Raw genomic sequence first — 21,719 nt, forward strand, 5'->3', positions numbered from 1 at the left:
TAGCACAATTATGTACAAAATCTGGGCCAGGGACACCCGGGAGACAAATTAGAATCACCTTCTGAAGGGATGCTAGTGGCTGAATTGAATCTAGCCACCAAACTGATGCTATGTTTTAAGGCAGGGAGCAGTTCTGTCAGTGAAGATATGCACTAAAATTGTGCTGCGGACTGCTGGAACAGCCATGGAGACTAATTTCCAATATCTGCTAAAGCGATGCTAGCGGCTAAAGTGAAACTAGCCACCAAAGCAATGGTAGTGACTAAGATAAAGCTAGCCACCAATTCCGTGCTATTTTCTAAGGAGGGGAGCAGTCGAATTAGCAAAAATATGTGTTAAATCCGTCTGTCGGAACAGCCCTTGAGACAAATTAGTATTGACTGCTAAAGCCACGTCAGCAGTTAAATTGAAGCTAGCCACCAAAGCGGTGCTATCGGTTAATTTAAAGCTAATCACCAAAGAATGCTATTTGTTTAAGGCAGGCAGCAGTTGTGTCAGCGAAAATATGAAGTAAATCCGGGATAATGACTGCCAATATTTCATTTTTTCGGATTTGGTTCAAGTCTTTCACAATTGATTATCGTTTTATCGCCTATCTATAGTAGGTCCTACCTGGAGGTTCTTCACTAGACTCATGGTGCATTCAAAGACCAGACAGAAATGACAAATATTGCACAGAGAAAACTCCAAAATGAAGAAGTCGTTCAAGAACTTTGATTTCTCACTAATTTCTAAAAGTAAGACCTGCCCTATCGTGCCGATATACGAAACGAACAGAAACGTGAAATGGAAGCCGCCCATTCCAAAGCGACTAGCGGCTAACGTAGCCGCGGGCCGTTGTCTGAGCTGCCAGTTTGATTTATTTGATCCATCAGGCAGCAGAGTGCAGTTCATTAACGACAAGAATCTGCGTTGCGAGACTCTTAAGACGTTGTAGGGCTTTGTGGCTCGCGCTCGTCCTCGCACAACTAATTGAGTGTCACTTTGAATATGACAGATTACTATCCGCTTACAAGAAATCTCCTAAACCAGAGAGGAGTGTAGATTGAGGGGGTATGTGTCGGTGGTGCAAATTCAAATTAAGACACGATTCCGTTGATTAACTCAACACTGGCCCGGTGGAAAGCCCTTGTTTGAAACAGAGGAGCACTTGCTACTCAAATACGAGCTGTTTAAGTCAACCAGTACTTTCTGGTTCTTGGGGGCCAGTAAAGGTCGAACCCATTTCACCTCCTTCCCCTATAGACTGTCTCATCACTACAGAAAGCATAGAGTAGGGGGTAAGATAAAGGAACGACAAGACTTTCTTTCTTATAAATTGATCGGGAGTGACCAAACTGCTCCTGGAAGCAATTGTGGAAAACACTCCCTATTTATGCCCTTTATTATTAAGCAGCTGTAAGAAATTCCACAAATCACCCCACTAGACTGTCCCATTACTCAGCAAGCCTAAGGGGTAAGAGGAGGTAACACAAGCCCTCTTTCCACAAGGTAGGTCCGAGTGACCAAACACCAAAATTCTCCCTTGTCCTGCCCTTTTCAGATTATTGAGCAGCTGGAAGAAACACCCCACTAGGTTGTCCCATTACTCAAAAAGCCTAGAGAAGGGGTAAGAGAAAAAAACACAAGCCTCTTTTTCCTTTAGGTAAGTCAGAGTGAACAAACACCAAACTTCTTCTTAGTCCTGCCCTTCTCAAATAATTGAGCAGCTGGAAGAAACACCCCACTAGACTGTCCCATTACTCAACTAGCCTAAGAGGAAGGGCTAACAGGAAGAAACACAAGCCTGTTTTCCTCTAGGTAGAGCAGTGAAAGTTCAGGGCAGGCATAAGTGGTGGAAAAGATTGTTTACAGGACGTACTGCTGATAAGATAATCAGCACATCCAGACGTTGTTGACGCAGGCGTCGTTTTGAGTACCCCGGCATCGGGACGCTCTTCTATGAGATGGTGAAGCCCAGGGGGCTTCCTTGGCGTGCCCATGGGAGGAGTCGGCACGCCATTATGCGGGGAGAAGATGGCCAATAGGAGAAAGTTAAAGGACTTCACAAGAAGGCTTCCCAGAGACTCCAACGTCACTAATTTAGCCGTTTTAGATGGAGAACACTTAGTTAATTTGTTAGGGAAAATAAATCTGCCCCGTGTGAAACATCGGCTTTCCTGTTCATTGTTCCCTCAAGAAACGAGCGCGCATAAATTGTTGGGTGAATGTGGGTTGTGTTTGGTTAATGGAGTCTGATAACTAATTCGAACAATTTGGTAAACGCTACATTTTGATATTTAGTTCCCAACAAAAGTAAAAAATATTTACCGTGGATGTTATTTGTACTCATTTCGTTTACCTAAGTGCCTTTGCAGAATAATTACACATATATTTCGATTCAACTAAGATCCATTTCCTAAAACCTGCTGGAATACAAAACTTTTATGACCCCGTGCTAGGTGCATCGTTTGGATGCTTGATGTTCATCTCTTTTTCATGTAATTCCGGATTTATACAACAACTTTGCATTAATCTTGAGGAATAAATCGACACGTCCATCACCTCTTTGATTTTCTTATAGCGTCCTTTCAAAGCGATCCCGCTTTTCATCACTTTGTAAACAGTTCTCGCCGCAGCGCCGTTATTAGCGTCTCGGCTTTAGCAGATAACCTCCGGTCCGCTTTGAGTGCTGTCAAAACACGTCAAGGTAATCTGTGTTTACAGATTAATTCTTGCTTGCAATCCGACGCAAATTGATGCCGATGATCAAGGCGGATTCGAGGGGGCTTCAGGAGATTTTTGTCATCTTGTCTCTTTCCATGCCGCAAAACCCGACGCTACTTTTGCACTCATTACGTGAAAACTTGAGAAAGAACAAATTGCTTGATTTGTAAAGGATTTATCCACAAATGATGGTGGAGTGTAAGTCAGGGTTCCCGCGACTCCTTGAAAAGTCTTAAATGGTATTAAATTCAATATTCTAAAAATAAGGCCTTAATTGGCATTAAAATGTCTTAAATCCAACTTTGGAAAGTCTTTGGAAAGTAAAATTTATATTTGAACTAAAAAGAAGTGTCCAATATTGAAAACATAATAAACTTATCAGCTGTAGTGCAACAGAAAACAATGCTACAAAGCACAATAAAGGATACAAACTACTGCGACTCAAAATGAACAACCAGCTGTATTTTTTGTCCAGTTTTTTTCTCCAGCCTTTCATAAGGTTTTGATTTTTTTTGGGTACTGTTAGTAGCAAGATGTCAAACAATCATGTCAGTTCCCTATAGTTGAGCCTCAGATTTCTCCACTCATCAATACAGGACTTTAAGCCGCTACTTTTTTCCCAAATGTTCAACCCTGCGGCTTATTCAGTGATGCGGCCAATTTATGTAATTTTTCTAACGGCCACCAGCGGCGCTCGAGTACAAAAAGTAAGATTTAGACCGGTAAAATATATGCGCCGAGGAAGACTGTAACTTCTTGGCTTGTGCATAAATTAAATTAGCGTAAACATACCCTCATCATGCAAAATGCAAAAAGAAAGGCACATGACGCAAGCTAAAAGCAATCGAGCAGTCCAATAAAGAAGGAGCGAGCGTGTTGCTAGCGTGTTTTGGAACAAGGGAGCGTGGGACGACGTCTATATGACATAGTTTCTTTCCGACACTGAGGAAGACGACTTTGATGGCTTCAGTTCTAAGGAGGAAGATGAGGACGGTTTACCATGATTTTTACAAGTACGGTATGTTTTTTTAACAGACAGTTGCAAGCGTGTTGCTAGCGTGTTGCTACCATTAACTGCCCTGTCACAGGCATCGTTTGGGATGAAAGTTATATTATTTTTATTCAAGCTTCAAAAACTCTCTTGGTGTACCGTCTTTTTTTGTAAATATGTGTAATCATGTATAATATGTATTTGCAACTGTATATTTTTGTAATGTATTTATTTCAGACACTTATTCTGATATGTTTTGCCCGGACCCGGACTCTGCAGGTCTGCATCAAACCTTAAGTACCGGTATCATTTTCCGTTCATTTTGCCGGCTGTGATTTTTGGACTGTAAACTTTTATGAAGGACATTCAGTTTCAATCGCGGGACTAAAAGTCAGGTTTGGGTTAATTTTGTGTTTGTGTTACATTTTTTTAATGTTGGCGCATGCAGCTTATATTCAGGTGCAGCTTGTGTAAGTACAAAATCTGTTATCCTCTTAAAATGTGGTGGGTGCGGCTTATAATCAGGTGCGCTTTATAGTCCGGAATTTACGGTATTTAAAAGAAATTGCACATTGGTATGGTAGTTCATACCATTACATTTTTTTGCGTATTATCCCAATCAAAATTGTTCTGTTTCAAGAATTACCTTTCTTTACCACTAGATGGCGCTAAATGTGGTTTTTAGTTTACACAAAAATTGGTATTTCAGTGAAACTGTAATGTATTTTGATGCATAGCAAAAGTAGGTGAGATGCCCTCCGAAAGGAAATCGAACACGCTGTAGATGAAAGAAGGCGTCGTTGACTCAGCTCAAGCAGGTTGTAAGGAGATTGTAGTTCTAGCCAAGTCAACCCATCTGTTGGAGGTAACAAACAAGTTTACATGATCGCTGATATATTTTTGCTTTTTTTAATCACAACGTGGGGCTAAATAATACACATTGTCCGTTTTAAAAAAAATATATATTAAACTGGTATGGTGTGCTCAAGTTTCCCCGCTCAGTTATTTAGCAGGAAATTAGCTTCTACCCCTTTCCCATTAGCAGGTGCAGATGGCTGTCGTCCAGTCACAAAGGTGCTGGCACTCGTCGGAATTTTTGGCAATTTGCAAAGACGAGCAGATGGCGGGATAGTTTATGAAAAGTCTAAGACCCCCACGGGTCTCGGTGCACCCGTTTAAGCCCCCAACACACAAAATGCCCACTTGTTTTGATCTGCTAGCTCATTGTATTCAGGTGGCTTTCACTCCCACTCGCGATAACATAATGAAGCGTTTTTATGTGGAAAGCTCTGTAGCAAATATCATCGGGCTTTACAGAGGCGAAGTGAATAGAGGACAAAAAAGGCATTTCGGCTTTAGGCTGAAACGATTAATCGTTGTAAATACATTCAATTTTTGCCACTGGTGACAACTTAATGGAATAATGGAGGAAATGTAAGCAAGGGATCTCCTGCATCCGAATCTAAAATCCGGTTTCTTGCGTTATACTTCCTATTTATATGAGGGATCTTCCACTTTTCTGAGTTCATTTTTTGTTACATATTAGCATGAAAGGCTAACAGTTTGATATGTGGTTGCAAAATAAAAATGTCATTATTATAATGTTTTGGCAAGGTGGAACCAAACGCAGACACACACGCTGACAAGAGTCCAAAAGCATTAATAAAAGCGGAAAACGATTTACAAAACTCACAAGCCGTCAAAAACTCCCGAGCGGGAGATCGGGAAGATCAAGGGCATACAACCATCTGACAGCTTTTACTGTCGACACAGTCCTTAAATACTGGATTCCTTATTAGGGTGCCGGTGATTAGGAACAGGTGTCGGGTCCTCCACTTGGCGCTCTTTGATAGATAGATGGATAGATAGATAGATAGATAGATAGATAGATAGATAGATAGATAGATAGATAGATAGATAGATAGATAGATAGATAGATAGATAGATAGATAGATAGATAGATAGATAGATAGATAGATAGATAGATAGATAGATAGATAGATAGATAGATAGATAGATAGATAGATAGATAGATAGATAGATAGATAGATAGATAGATAGATAGATAGATAGATAGATAGATAGATAGATAGATAGATAGATAGATAGATAGATAGATAGATAGATAGATAGATAGATAGATAGATAGATAGATAGATAGATAGATAGATAGATAGATCTTTAAAATTATATTATTACCATGTCGTGATTATTGAGAGTAGGCTTGTAAAAGGCTCGTTGAACCACTTAGACAACATAACAGTTAGAAAACACATTTTCTAGAAAATCACATTGGCCCATCACTGGTGAGTTATTTTTGTCTTTGGGTGTTTATTAAAGCATATAGGCAATCAGTAGTTAAAGTCGTACAAGTGTGTAGAGTGCCTCATTTTTGTCAATGAGGCTTCGGGTATATACAATAAGTCTAAAATAAAAAGGCAGTTTTTTTTTATTTCTGCATTTTCTCAAAAAAGAGGCAAGCTTCATTTACTCAGAGAAGCTAACTATATATATATTGTTGTGAGTGGTTAACGAATTGCTCGAGAAGGAAACTGGGGGAAAAAAACGCAGAAGATACCAGAATGATGGGACTTGGTGACGTTCGCTTGCATGAGCAGCTGGTGGAGGCGAGTAACACTGAAGTATGAAGCAGTAACAGCGATCAATAACGACTTGCGTCAAGCCATTACATGCAGCCAAGTGGTTAACGAGAATGACTAGAGAAGATAACAGTGGGAAAATAAGTTGAAGTTAACAGAATCATGGTATTTGGCTGTGGAAGGCGAGTGACACCAAAGTACACAGGAGCAGCTAATAATAACAAAACCGTCTGGCGGCGAGTCATTGGCTGTAGCCAAGTAACAGACATGAGTGGCTAGAGAAGGATACAGTGGCAAAATAGTTGAGGGTGCCGGAAGCAAGGGACTTGACTGTGGAAGGCGAGCGACTCTGAAAGACAAACCAGGAGAAGCTAACAGTAGCAGCTGGCTATGAGCCATAAACCTTTAGCCAAGTGGCTAACATGAGTAGCTAGAGAAGGAAACAGTGGAGAAAATAGTTGAAGACGCCAAAATCATGGGATTCAGTCTTGAAATGCAAGTGACACCGAAGTACACAGCAGGAGCAGCTAACAATAACAAAACCAGCTGGCAGTGAGGCATTTCCTGCAGCCAATTGACTAAAAAGAGTGGCTAGAGAAGGAAACAGTCGGGGGAAAAAAGTTTAAGACACCGGAATCATGCCATTCGGCTATGTAAGGCGCGTGACACCGTAGGACAAACAGGAGCAGCTAACAACAATAGTAATAATAGCGCCTAGCAGCAAGTTGAAGTCTGCAGCCAAGTGGCTGTGTGTGGCTAGAGAAGGAAACCGTGAGAAAAAAAGTTTAAACTAAAAAAAAATGCACTTTTGTTCAAAGAAATTTTCTAAAAATGCATTTGACTAGCGCAAATCAGAAATACTTTCCAAAAAGGGTGCACACAATACAAAATCTAATTTACAGCTCTGTCTGGATATTTTTCGCCATCCCGAAAAAAAATGACGGTATCTGCCGGAATCCTTAAGTCGAATGTTCATAAGTCGGGGATCGTCAGTATCTGCAAATGCTTTTATTGGAGAAATAAATCAAAACAGAAAAAAATGACTTGCATCTGTCATTGCAGGTAACATTGGCTAAATATGTAGCTCATTAGCGTTGGTTATTGGCATTGCCGTTACTGTTCTGAGAGAAAAGCGGTGCGTTATTTGGGCTGCAGAACGGCAATTGCGGCATGACTTCACAAACTGGCTTTCCTTCGAGTTGTTTATGTCACGTTTTATTACGTCCATATTCTCCAGACTGTTCAAAAACAGCTTTCAATTTACTTTGGGTACGTCTTGGTTTGGGATTTTAGGCGAATTTTACAGGAACTTTAAGAGGTTACATTTACAATAAAAGACAGAACGTCTCCGCTAAAGTCTGACAGAATCTCTTCATAGAGTTTGACCTCATTTGACTTATTTTCTCTTTTTTTATCCGGTCGGTCTTTTTGTCTGTCTCAGGATTGATTTGTCTTCAACTGGGGATTATCTTCATCAGCGAGTCGGCCTCCGGGGCGTCCTCGTCCTTCACCTTCATTTTGACTTCCACTGTACATAAAAGAATGTTTTTCTTCCCGACAAACGACCCTGCTCCACTTTTAGACCTTGGGAGTGGAAAAAAGTCAGGTTTGATTAGAATAAGTCTCTCTTGTTATCTCTAAATATTGGGGGGGTTCAGAGGGGTGAAAATACATGATAGAAGACCCCCGGGATATGACAATTTCTTTTTATAGTGTTGAATAAGGTGTGTTTTTTGTCCCCACCAGACCGCAACAACAAGAAATTGTTTTAGCTACAAAATGAAAAAAAAAAGACTTGTATCCGTTGTGGCCTGGTAACAAGGCGTAAAGACGTAACTTAATAGCATTAGCGTTGTTTATTGTGTAAAGTCTTAGCTTTTTTTTTAGTCCTTGCTGTGTTCAGGGTTCGTACGGGTGCTTGAAACCCTTGAAAATGCTTTTGCTGTGTTTTTAAGGTCAGAAAACGCTTGCATTTTGGGTAAAATGCTTGAAAATGCTTGTAATTGTTGCCATCGCCATGCTTTTTGTCAGTCTGACTTTATAGACCACGCAATAAATAAAGATTTATTTATTTTTTTAAGTTAGTAAAATTGACACCAAACCGCCTGTTCTCTGTCATTATGGCATTTTCATGTGAAGCGCCACCGCGCCCTGCTGGCCGAACCCGAGAGGACAGCTCTATTTAGAAAACCGTTTCGTTTTTTGGGGCTCAGCTCACTGAGAGGAGCTCCCAAGCGTCTCCTCTTTTTTTTTTTTTTTATAACATATATTATCTATCTATCGATCTATCTATCTATCTATCTATCTATCTATCTATCTATCTGCCGACCTACCTACCTACCTTGGTCATATCCCTCAAGAGGGTGACAGACACATACAATAACACAGAAATGAAAAGGGTAAAAATAGCAAAAAACACACATAAAAATTTTTGGTACCCAAATGCCCAAACACACAAACAAGTTAGGTACCTCAGCACCTAAGTTGGTCATGTTTTTCGTCCCTCCAGATGAAAACAGGACACAAGAAAGCGACCATGTCACTCGGGTCAGGGTGACACAACACACTCTTTTGTTCAACAGCTTTCACTGGTTTACCCCTGCCGCATCATACAGGCGCCCAAACATCCCACTATCCTTTTACAACAATGTATTATCAATAATAATAAAACATTACGCTCCAAGTTATGTAGTCATTAGTAATTCCATGTTTTTTTCTGGGGCCCTGAAAAACATATAAAAAATACATCGAAATATTCACAGATCCACCAATTCTTTTTGTAAAATTCAACACAATTTTAGCTTTTTACACACTGGACTGGCATGAAGTCAAGAAAAACACAAAATAATAATAAAATGCAAAAAAAAAAACAAATTAAAATCATATTTTAACCTTTTTTTGACAGATCCGCTGAAAAATATACTAAAAATAAAAATAAAAATAAGTAAAACAAGCAAAAGATCCGCAGTCTCTAAGATTGGTATTGGTGTGTGAGTGTGTGTGTGTGAAAGGGTAAGTTGTAAAGCGCTTTGGGAAGTCTTCAGTGACTTGAAAAGCACTGTATAAATGCTTTCCTTCTACCATTTTTACCCGGCATTGTTTATTGTTAAACTCAAAGAGGTTTTTGACCTTGCTGTGTTTTATATGAATCATTTTCCTGTTTTCCAAGTAAGATTAGCTAGAGACGTTAGCATTATGGTTCTTTGCTGCTAGTTCAAAAGCTTTTTTAATACCTTGGTGTTTGACATTGATTCCTACTCCATTTTCCTAATATAAGATAAATGGTTCGTGTTAGTAAATGTCAAACTTTATTTGAATCTGACGGCTTAATGATATAGTGCTCGCTCATATGATAATGCCATACCTGTCAACCTGTACGTTTTTGACGTACAAAGTATGTTTATTATGCATTTTAAGACGTGTACGACATACAAGAAAATCTGTACGGAAAAACGCAAATTTGTCAATTATGGGTACACCGACTATCACGAAACGCCAAATTAATCAAGTCAAACGAGTTCGCCGCGGTAGCCTCTATCTCGGTATCATTTTTTTTTCATTGCAAACGAAGCAAGCGGTTTGATGCTACTGTGCGCATGCATCTGCCGCCTCGGATTTCATGTGGTAGTTGTGTAGTAATAGGAAGTCCGTCTCTTTTTAGAGAACCGGCTTTTTCAGCCCAACTCATTAAAGAGAGCCGCCTCTCAAACGGCTCACTTGCTTTGATGCATTATATTACGAATTATTATGTTGTATAAAGAAGTTAAGAAAAAAGGAAGTATAAAAGGAGAAAATGAAAAAAGACAGGTTTGTGGTTATCCCTTTAATCAGTATATTACCAACAATAATGCAGAAAATGAATTCATAATTTGAATAAAAAGAAGTATTATTCTACTTAATTATATTTGCATGTATTTTTTCCTTCTACAGTGAACGTCCAAGCTACTTCATTTTTGAACTTTTTTTTATAACAAACCTGATTCATGTCGAGCAACTCAGGATCTCACAACAAAATGTTAATTTACAATATATATGATATAACGAAACACATGTACAACATGTTAAACTACATAAATAAACACCTTTAAAAAAAATATGGTGTAAGATTATTTTGTATCTTGTAAGGGAAAATACGACAGTTTGTAAGGGAATGGAGCCCAGGGAGCTTGACAGGTATGTAATGTCTACATGAGAGGATTAGCTAAAAACAGAAAAGTGACCTGTATCCTTTGTGGCCAGGTAACTAACGCCTCTCAAACGAAATTAGCAATAGCGTTGTTTACACTCAATGCTTTCTTAGCCCCTGCAGTGTTTTATGTGTGTTATTTTTGATATTTTTCCAGTTGTTACGTACTCCTCTGTCTTCCGACGAGCGTTTGAAGGTCAGGTAAAGGTACGCGGAGGGATTACGGGCACCTCGGCGAACGTCCATTGGCAAAGGGCGGAATTAATGGCTCGGAGAGTAGCGTGGGAGGTCTCCGGTCCGTGAAAACGGATGGCTTTTATCGCAGAATTACCCCCCCCCCCCCCCCCCCCCCACCAGCCCCCCCTGACGGTCGGCACCGAGAGCGGGGCTGCGTCCGCTAAATGTAGCGACGTTAGCCAAGCGGCTCCGGTTATCCGTTCCCCGGTTGATGGCCCCCGGGGTCCAGGGAGGCTCTATTGCGGCTCGTAAGAGGCCACCGAACGGGACGTTTACGAGTCTCGGGTGCGGGAGGGGGACGAGGGGACGGCGTTAGTTGGCCGCGGCCACGCCGCATTATCTACGCGACATGCCCCAGTAATTCCCATTAGCGCAAACAAGGTTTTGTCAATTTTCTTCATTGATATCGTGAGGACGTTGCCAAGGCACCGTCAGAAGGCAACAGTGAGCCGGCTCCCCGTCAATAATGAGGCCTCTCCCTTTGAAACTCACTTTCTTTTGCTTTCTATCTCTCTTTCTCTCTTACTTTTTCTTTCTCTCATACTTTTTCTTTCTCTCTCCTTTTCTCATCTATCATCTTTCTATTTCTCTTTCTTATTCTCTCTAATTCTCCCTCATTCTCTATATCTCTGTCCCTCTTTATTTTTCTGTTTCTATTATTCTATCTATTTCTCTTTCTCTGTTTCTATCCATCTTTCCCTTTTTCTGGTTCTCTATCTTTCCCCCTCTCTCTCTCTTTCTCTCATTTTATCTCTCCGTCTCTCTCTTTCTGTCTTTTTTCCCTTCTTACACTATTTCTATCGCGAGTTCTATCATTTTTATTTTTCTCTCTTTCGCTTTATATTTCTCTAAATCTATCTTTTTTCTCTCTCTGTTTGTCATTCTCTTTCTGTCTCTCTTTCTCTATATTTCACTATCTATTTTTTCTCTCTCTTTCTCACTTGCTTTCTATCTCTCTTTCTCTATATCTAAATATTTTTAGTTCTCTATCTTTTTCTATCAGTTTTGCCCATCTCCCTCTCTCTCACGCTCTCTCTGTCTCTGATTCTTGCTCTCTGTCTTTTCTCTTTCACGTCTTCCCTTTACTTTCTTTCGTTCTCCTATTCTCTCTTTACCTCTCTCTCTTTTTCTTTTTCCTTCTCTCTTTCTCTTTCTCCCTCCCTTTCTCTCTTTCTCTTTCTCTCTCTCCTTCCCTTTCTCTCTTTCTGTTTCTCTCTCTTTTTCTCTCTTTCTTTCTCTTTCTGCCACCCCTTTTCTTTTTCTTTCTCTCTGTCTTTACTCTTTCTTTCCCTTGTCCCTCCATCCCTTTTCTCTGTTTCTATCCATCTCGTTTTTGTCTCTCTTTCTCACGCTCTCTATATTTTTTTCTATATTGTACGTTCCCACATTATTTAAAGTAGTTATAGTACAGACATTTATATTGTCTTCGACGGATTTCACTGATTTATGTAATATGTTTAGAACTTTTTGTAGGATTTGCAGCGAGCATATTTTACAAGGTACATTTGGTGTATTTCTGAGCAACTGGATGTTAAATACTGTGAGTAGAAGTCACCTCATAGACATTCAATATAATAGGTTAGCTAATGCCAACTAGCTATGTTAGTGTTTTACCATTGCCAATTCTTATCACATAAATGAGCTGCTTTTAAATTCAAAGAAGTAATCCTCTGAATATCACATGTATTGAAAATTGTGATGTGCTCTTCCATCAAGTTTATTACACTGAATCGGAATATCTAATTCTCTAAAACAATTGTTCAGAAGATAAGGCGTCATTGTGCCAAAGTAAGTATTTTCAACATGCTCAAAAGTGATTTCTATACAAGGTAAGAATATCCTGTGCTTCACTGTTTTAATACATTCCTAAAAAAAAATCTGATACAAAGTCATTTAAAGTAACGTTTGCGCGAGGACATTTAACGCACAGGGTGCATTTTTTAGCACAACAAAACACAGCAACATATACCAGCTATGAAGAACTGGTAAGCATCCAGACCTTCATATGCTTTTAGAACAGCACTGGTGTATGCGGATACTCCATTTACAATATAGTGGTGCCGATTGTGTGGACTGAGGTTAGGCAGACTTGAGGAAATCGTTTAGACCTGTGAATTTGAAAGGAGAAAGACTGTATGGGTCGATAGCTAGCCCTGCTAATTTCCTCCAAATACCACTCTTTGTGCTTTTCAATGAGGTGAGCCACCTCATCTGACAGCTGCACAATATTAGTTTGACTAGTGACTAGTCATTGCCAACGGTGTTGAATACTTTAGCTTTTTTTGTTGTTGTCTATTGTTTACTTGCCTCACCCACTGTTTACTACAGTTTACCGCCGTCCGTCATGGTGTCGTAGAGCGGTTAGGTCACGCGTGTGCAATGGGTGATTATACTTTTATTTTTATATTTTTGCCATCTAGTCCTTAGTCATTTCTTGTTGGGGTTTTTTTTGTATTCATTTTTGAAGATAGTCTGGAAAAAATCTTGTTGTGCCGGAACGTTTCAACCTCGCTCGGGCAAATCGGAGTCCTGTCGTCTCATCCTTCGGGACGTGCCCCGGCCAATTTTCTCGACGCTAAGTGCTAAAACGTCAAATCCGTGCCCGTCTAGGCTAGATTTATCCCTTCTAGTACGGTCTAGAAAATGCCCATGACCTTCTCCTCAGACCTCAATCGAAAAACAAGCGCAAATAATTTATGAACGTGACATTTTTCTACTCGGGCTGCCTTGCGCTTCCTTGGCGATCGAGTGCCTCGTGGTACGGTTGTGTGCCGATCGGCCACAAAACACCAGAGACGACTTTGTTTATTTTTGTACTTCCCCGGGGTACGCAAGAAAAAAGAAAAAAGGTCGAAGCCGCCAACGAGTGATGGAATCCGGGACGAACGCTGACGTCCTGCGGGGTGGAAAGAACCGACGAGTCCCTGAACGCAACAAAGCACTTTGAGCCGCAGTTGCACTGTTCACCTTGCGTTTACGCTGACAAATGGAGACGCGCTAGTGGGAAAAAAGAGTGCTCTGCTTCCCTGGGATTCTTTGCTCGTATTTGTGACCTTGCAAGGACCATTTTCTGGGTTTTTATCAATATTTGGAGGACTAATAGTCTTTGATATGTTGCACACTTCTGGGGGACAATGATGACTCCAGTGTGCATTGGTTGTAACTCTTGTTTTTAATCCTTTTCATTTGCAACAGCTTTGTTGTCCTTTGCCTTTGCTTGTTCTCTCGTTCGTCTCTCATTCCATTCATCCATCCATCCATCTGCACCGTTTATCTTCAATAGGGTCACGGGGATGCTGGAGCCCATCCCAAGTGACTTCTGGCAGTAGGAGGGGGACACCCTGAACTGGTTGCCTGCCAGTCGCAGGGCACACAGAGACAGACAACTCACTCGCTAATTCACACCTAGGGACAATTTGGACTGGCCAATTAAACTGACATGCATGTTTTTGTAAACCAGAGAGCCGGAAGGAAACCAACGCAAGCACGGGGAGAACATGCAAACTCAGCTAAGGAATGCCGGGAGCTGGATTTGATCCCATGACCTCAGAACTGTGCCGAGGACACGCTAACCACTCAGCCGCCGTGCCGCCCGTCTCTCATTCCATCTCTCACAATATACAACTCGCACAGACTCACACGCTCACTTTCAGGACCCCACAGCTGCCCCTGGCGCCTGATCATAAAAACGTTACTAAATGTCCAAAAACTTGTCAAAACTAACAGACAAGTGTTAAATAATTTAAGTGCAACAAACGAGACAACATCAACAAACAAATGTGAACATATAAATGGAATAACGTGACTGGCAGTGTTCCCTCTTTCAAGCACCTACTCACCTCATGCACTCATTAACATGGGTTTCACAAATAGGACATTTTGGGGGTTGCAAGTGTGGCTAAAACCTGTTTTTAAACCTGGTTTTGGTTATAAGTTGTTCCTGCTTGCTGTCATGCACTTTCTGGACAACTTTTAAAAATATTACCTTTGTTTTTGTTTTTTATTGAGCACTATGTTTTGTGTTCTGTTACCCAATGCTAAATCTATTGCACCCTGGTCATCCTGTGTACTTATGACCATTTTCCGGATTGTTTGGATCATTTAAGGGACCAATTGTCTTTGTTTGGACATGTTTGTGGTTTTAGTGTGGCTAAAACTCGTTTTTAAGGGTTAAAACATGGTTTTGGGCATAAATTATGCTTTGGTTGGGGCGAGGTTAAGGGTTTGGATAAGAGACTTGGAAAACTCTGTGTGTACTGTACTCATATTTGTGACATACGTTGGATCAGTTTCAGGATTTTTATCATTATTATGGGGAAAGATAGTCTTTCATAGGACATTTTAGTTGATCTACTGTAGCTAAAACCTGTTTTTTGGAGGGTTATATTTAAGGTTGGCGTTAGGTTAAGGGTAAGATGTATGCATTTTTAGGACTTTTCATCATGTGGACTAATTGTTTTTATCACGACATGTTTGTGGTTGAATTGTGGCTGAAACTTGTTTTTAGAGTTAGAAGCTGGTCTTAGAGTATGGGTTTAAGTTGCAATTATGTAAGAGATGGGTTTAGGTATTTTCAGGATTTTTTTATTTTGGGGACTAATTGTTGTTATTACGACATTTTTGCAGTTTATTGTGACTGAAACCTGTTTTTAGAGTTAGAACCTGGTCTTAGAGTTTGGGTTTAAGTTACACTAATGTTGGAGATGGGTTTAGGTATTTTCAGGATTTTTTATTTTGGGGACTAATTGTTATTATGACATTTTTGTGGTTCTATTGTGACTGAAACCTGTTTTTAGAGTTAGAACCTTTTCTTAGAGTTTGGGTTTAAGTTGCACTTATGTTGAAGATGGGTTTAGGTATTTTCAGTATTTTTTTATTTATATTTATTTTTTCCTCATTAGGACATTTTGTTGGTTCTTAGCTGGCTAGACGACATCTTTTAGGGTTAGAATCTGCTTTTGGAGTCTAGGTTTAAGTTACACCTATATTGGGTCAGGTTAAGGGTTAAGTTTAAATAATCAGTTCAGATAAGAGGCTAGGAAATGCATTGAGTTAATTGAATGTCTTAAAAGTCCTTTGTAAGACATTTTGGTGGTCCTAATGTGACTAAAGTCAGTTTCTTAGGGTTAAAATGTGGTTTTAGAGTTCAGGTATAAGTAACACCAAGTTTGGGGTACAGCAATGATCTAGAAAATGCATTTTTTAAATTTAATATCGTAGTAGTCCTCAGTATGACATGTCGGTGGTCGTAATGTAACATTTTCAATTCAAATGATAACTATATTGATTTGGTAACCTGTATTAATTGTGAACTAATTAACCTAAAAGTATGGATAGATATAGATAAATTATCTTTGATTTTAAGCAAAACCAAAGTAATATTCTTTGGTAATCGTAAGGCAAATCAAGATTTAGAAGTAAAGATGGATGGTGTTGCAATAGACATTGCATCAGAAATTAAGTTTTTAGGGGTCATAATAGACAATAAAATAAGTTGGAAAACACACATCAGACACATACAAACTAAGGTATCTAAAAACATTTCAATAATTAATAAAGCCAAATTTCTTTTCAATTATAATGCATTGTATTTATTTTATTGTTCTCTAGTTCTGCCATATTAAACATATTGTGCAGAAGTCTGGGGCAATAATTACAAAAGTTCACTTCAGCCCCTTTTTATCCTCCAAAAACGTGCAATTAGAACCATACACAGGGTAGAATATCGGGATCATACCAATATTTTATTCATGCAGTCCAAATTATTAAAATTGGATGATTTAATAAAAATTTTCACTTAACAAATTTATTTGAGGTCAACAAAAACATAGTGCCAGAAAACATTCAAAAATTATTCACTCGGATAGAGGGAAATTATAACTTGAGGGGCTGTAGTGAATTCATAATCCCAAAGGTGAGAACCACCAGGAAAAGTAGGTGTGTGTCTGTGTGTGGAGTCAAACTTTGGAATAATTTACATGATGAGATCAAACAACTATCCATGTGTTCAAATGTAAATACAAAAAAACATTACTGGCGAAATACAGGGATGAAGAAAATGGGATATGAGGGAGATTGGAAATACTGTGTTTAAAACTATGGTTAACTTGTTATTATTGTTGCTATTATTATATCATAACTGTTATTATAAATATTATGTTTATTTTAATTGTTGTTATTATCATTGGTGCCGCAGTGACATTCGGTAACTAGGCGCATTATGACGTTGAGGGATGGGTATTGCGAAGATTAGTGTGTAAAATGTGTTATTATTGTAATTATTATAATTATTGATATCTGACCTATGTAATAAGTATATCCATGAGATTTCGTTATATTAGAAATAAGAGGAAAGGAGGATTTGTAAAATAGATAGATAGATAGATAGATAGATAGATAGATAGATAGATAGATAGATAGATAGATAGATAGATAGATAGATAGATAGATAGATAGATAGATAGATAGATAGATAGATAGATAGATAGATAGATAGATAGATAGATAGATAGATAGATAGATAGATAGATAGATAGATAGATAGATAGATAGATAGATAGATAGATAGTTTTTTGCCGTGGGGCGGCAGTGGTTCAGGAGGTAGAGCGCTCGTCTTGGGATCAAGAGGTCGCAGTTCGAATCCCGGCTCCTCTGTGTTACATGTCGAAGTGTCCCTGGGTAAGACACTGAACCCCTTATACCCCCAATAAGCAGGTTAGCGCCTCACATGGCTGCATGGCCGCTATTGGGAAATGTGAAGCACAATGTAAAGCGCTTTGGGAAGTCTTGACTTGAAAAGCGCTATATAAATGCAGATCATTTCATTTCATTGTCCTATTTTTGCTAGTTAGCTCTCTAAAAACCGCTAGGACATTTTGGTGGTGCTACTGTGACTACAAGCTTTAAATCATGTTCAACGAGTTCAGGTTTGGGTTATTTAAACCGAAGTCATGCTTAAATGAATCCAAGTTACAAGACAGGAAATTAAAAATAATCAGTGCGTTCTCTACAGGCGGGTGGGGGAATTGCGCATGACGTCATACTCGCAGGAGCCCCACTCGTTCTTTTTTATGTATTTACTTATTTATTTTTTAATCTTCGTATGACTTTACACAGCACGTTTAATAATGCACAAATATCGCAGCATGAGAATATGAATTATTGATGCAAAGTCGCATGTGGAGCCATCAGATGAGATATGAGATGACAATGAATTATTTATTCATAAAAGGTTTTTAAAAGAAAAATTAGAAAGTTATGAAACACATTGAAACTTTCCTGTCAATAACAATCGAATTAGAGAATCGAATAGTGCTTTTTGCCTCAAAAACATTCAATTTACATTGCATTATAAATTAAATTGTGTTTTTACGGTTTTAAAATGTAATCCATGTTAGTAAACCTTAAATGATGTGAAAAATTACCCCCAAAAACATTTAGCTTGACAACTAGCAAAAAAGGTCAAAAGTTAGCTGGCTAGCATGCAGAGAAATGCAAGAATTTACTCATATAGCTTGCTAAATAGTTAGAAAAGGTAACTTGGCAGTAGCTAAAAAGCTAAACTGGTCAATAACTAAAAGGGAGCTAGATAGCTAGCTATAAGAGTAAAAACCATCTAAATAACTACATCGAAAGCTAGATAGCCATCTGGAAAAGAGGCCAAAATTTAGCATGACAACTAGCAAAAAACGGTCAAATGTTAGCTAGCTAGCATGCACAAAAATGCAAAAGTCTAGCCAGATAGCTTGCTAAATCGTTAAAAGGTAGCCTGGTAGTTATCTAAAAAGGTAAAATATGAAAAAGAAGATGGATAGCTAGCTCAAAGAGTAAAAAAACATCTTAATAGCCAGATAGCAAGTTAGATAGCTAGCTAGAAAGGAGGCCAAAATATAGGTAAAACGTTAGCTAGCTAGAATGCCTAAATTGTAAAAATCCAGCTGGATAGCTTGCTAAATAGCTAAAAAGGTAGGAAAATAGCTAGCTTCAAAGCTACAAGGTAGCCACACAGCTATCTAAAAAAATGTTTTCCCCAATCACTTTATAAAACCCATAACTTGAATTTAGTTTGTTGTATTTCCTGCAAAATGAAAAAGATATGTATAAATACATTTGTTTATTACACAAATAGATTCACATTCAATTTTCTTAATTAATTACTTTATGATAATTATCAATACTTGAATATATTTTTTTGTATCCATGAGTCCCATGAACTGGAAATTGTTTATTTGAAATTCTCAAATAACAATTTATCATGTTATTACTATGATATGACATCGTTATTAAAAATAGGATTAAATCAACTTTAATCTGAAGATCGAAAGCCTTTTGTGCGCCGCAATTTTCTCCTTATCTGATAAAGATTCCCTAATACCAAACCCTCCCCACCCACACTCTCTTCTTTTTTTCTTCTTTTCCCGGCATTTAAAAGCAGAGTAGCAGCAATTCTCGGGAAGAATCCTTTCTGATGTTTTGCGACCTTTTACCTGGCACGAGAAACCACCGCGGGAAGAAAGAAAAGGAACAAAGTCGAAAGCATCATTAGGACTTTTTGCGCGGCGTCCTTGTTCGCTAATTACTAACGGCGAGATATTTCAAAGGCCGACGTCAAGAAAGGAAACCTCGCCGGTCGGATCGGCCTCTCGTCGGATAATGAGACACCCGTCTTACTGTATTTTCTCAGCTGTTTCATCTTCGGGAGACGGACGACGTTTCTTTACGATTTTTGCGTCTGCCGGGTTTTTGTTTACGCGACTACTTGAGTAAAAGGGAATTTTCACTAACGCTTGCTTTCTTAGCAAATAGTGTAGTTTTGATAGCTGGTTTTGCTCTAGCTGCTAGCATCACTTTAGCAGTCAATGCTAAATATTTCTCTCTCTTTTCCTTCCTCACAATTTTGACATCAATGACAATAAAAGAAAATTAATTTCTCTCTCAATGTCTTCCTTTTTTTTCTTAATTCTTTCTTCACTTCATTTGTCATCTTTCCTTATTTATATTGCCTTTTTTTTGTTCTGTATTCTTACCTTCTTGATGTTTTCTTATTTCCTCCTTTTGTGTTATTTCCTTCATTTTTGTGTCATTTGTTTCTCTTCGTTCCTTCTTTCTTGTGTCTTCTTTGCTCCCTCCTTATGATTTCATTTCTTCTATCTTTTCTCGTTTTTCTTCTGCCTTTTGTCTTTTTTCCTTCTTTCTTCTGTCTTCCTTCTTTCTCGTCTTTCTTTTCTTTATTTTGTCTTCTTTGCTAATTCCTTCTATGTTCATTCCTTATATCTTTTTTTTCTTCCTTTGTCTTTTTTCCTTCTTTCACCTGTTTTCTTTCCTACTTTCTTTTGTCTCTTTCTTTTTTGATTTTCTTTCTCTTTGTTTCATTCTTTCTCTTTCTTCCTTCATTTTGCTTTCTTTTCTTCTTTTTTGTCTTCTCTTTTTACTTTTTTTATCTTCTGTCCTCCTTTTTTGGTATCTATTAATATTTCCCCCCTCTCTCTTTTCTCTGTTGTCTGTCCTCCTTCTCTTCTCCTCTTGACTTATAATTAATTCTTCTCCTGACATCTCTTTATTTCATCTTTTAAATGCTGTCTTTTTTTCTTCTCTTGACTTTTCCTCCTTTCTTTCTTTCTTTCTTTCTTTCGTTCTTTCTTTCTTTCTTTTCTTCTTTTTTTCTTCTTTCCATCCTTCCTTCCTTCATTCTTTCTTGCATGAACAACTTTCTGTCTGTCTTTCTTTCTTTCTCATTCGTTCTTCCCTCCATGCTAAATTATTCAGCATCAACTGCTTAAGTGATATTAAAGGGAAGCCAGCCAATAGATGTTATCTGCTGAAGCAGATATAATAGCATTAGCAAAATTTCAGGCTAAATCCAGTCCAGTGACTGCTGCAAAAGAAGACGATCTCATTGACTCATCCAATACCAATGAGGGTTATGAACTGATTATTTTAATGCCACTGAAGCCGTCAGTGGCAGCAAATGACAACACAGGTGTACATTTTTTGCAACCGGTCCATCGTTTCCACTTCCACTCAAACTAAAAGCCCTTGCGCCACCGACTATTCATTTAGCTAGCAAGTCGTGTCAGCACAAAAAAAAAAAAAAAAAAAAAAACAACAGCGGCGTTAAGTTAAAGCAACAGCTTGAACATCATCTTGAGTTATAATAGTCTGGAATTGATGCTCATTTCTTCGCACTCAGTGGGCCGAAAGCCGGTTATGGCACTATATAACTCGGGACGACAGCAGTGGCGTAGACGTGCCGGCAATGCCAAAGCGCTTTGCTGCACTCGACGCTAGCTGCGAATACAGATATCACCCGCCGAGAGTGCCGGAGAAAAAAGAAAAGCGTTTGAAGCGTTTAACGCGATCTGTTTATGTTTTCGGAAGCAGATGTTGAGCTCAGATGGCAAAAGAGGAATGTAGCGCTTAACTTTTTAACGCTGTGTTAGCGTCACGGCTGCTTGATTCCTTGAAATGCTCTTACGGTTATTGAGACACAGAAACGATTTGTGGGCGTGGCTTAGATTTTACTTATTTGAATTTTTGCTACTGCTGTGCTAGATGCTCTAGGAAATGGCATTATATAGTGGCTGGCTTCGCTTTAGCCACTAGCATCGCTTTAGCAGTCAATGCTAACTAATTTAGCGGCTAATGTTGGTGCCAAGGAATTTATGTCATGATTACTCATTGCACTCACCTGTGCCCGCTCGTTTGACGCAAGCTGATGCTGGTCACCGCATTGGTTGACCCTCCTATTCAAACTCAGTGCACTCACTCCCCCTTTGTCAGTCCGTCAGCGAACCTCTGTTAACACAAGGCAAGCACTCTGACTCTGACTGCCGTCGTTCCCATTTTTTCATCCGTATCTCACTCGTCTGTTCCTGATTCCTCGTTTGTCTCCGGCTACGACCCGTCTTTGAACACCGACCACGTTCTGATTTCCCGTCCTGGCTAACGACCCGTTTTTGACCACCGACCACGTTCTGATCTCCCGTCCAGGCTAACGACC

The sequence above is a fragment of the Urocampus carinirostris genome, chromosome 14 (genome assembly GCF_059441175.1).
Source record: "Urocampus carinirostris isolate Australia breed hairy pipefish chromosome 14, RoL_Ucar_1.0, whole genome shotgun sequence".
Lineage (NCBI taxonomy): Eukaryota > Metazoa > Chordata > Actinopteri > Syngnathiformes > Syngnathidae > Urocampus > Urocampus carinirostris.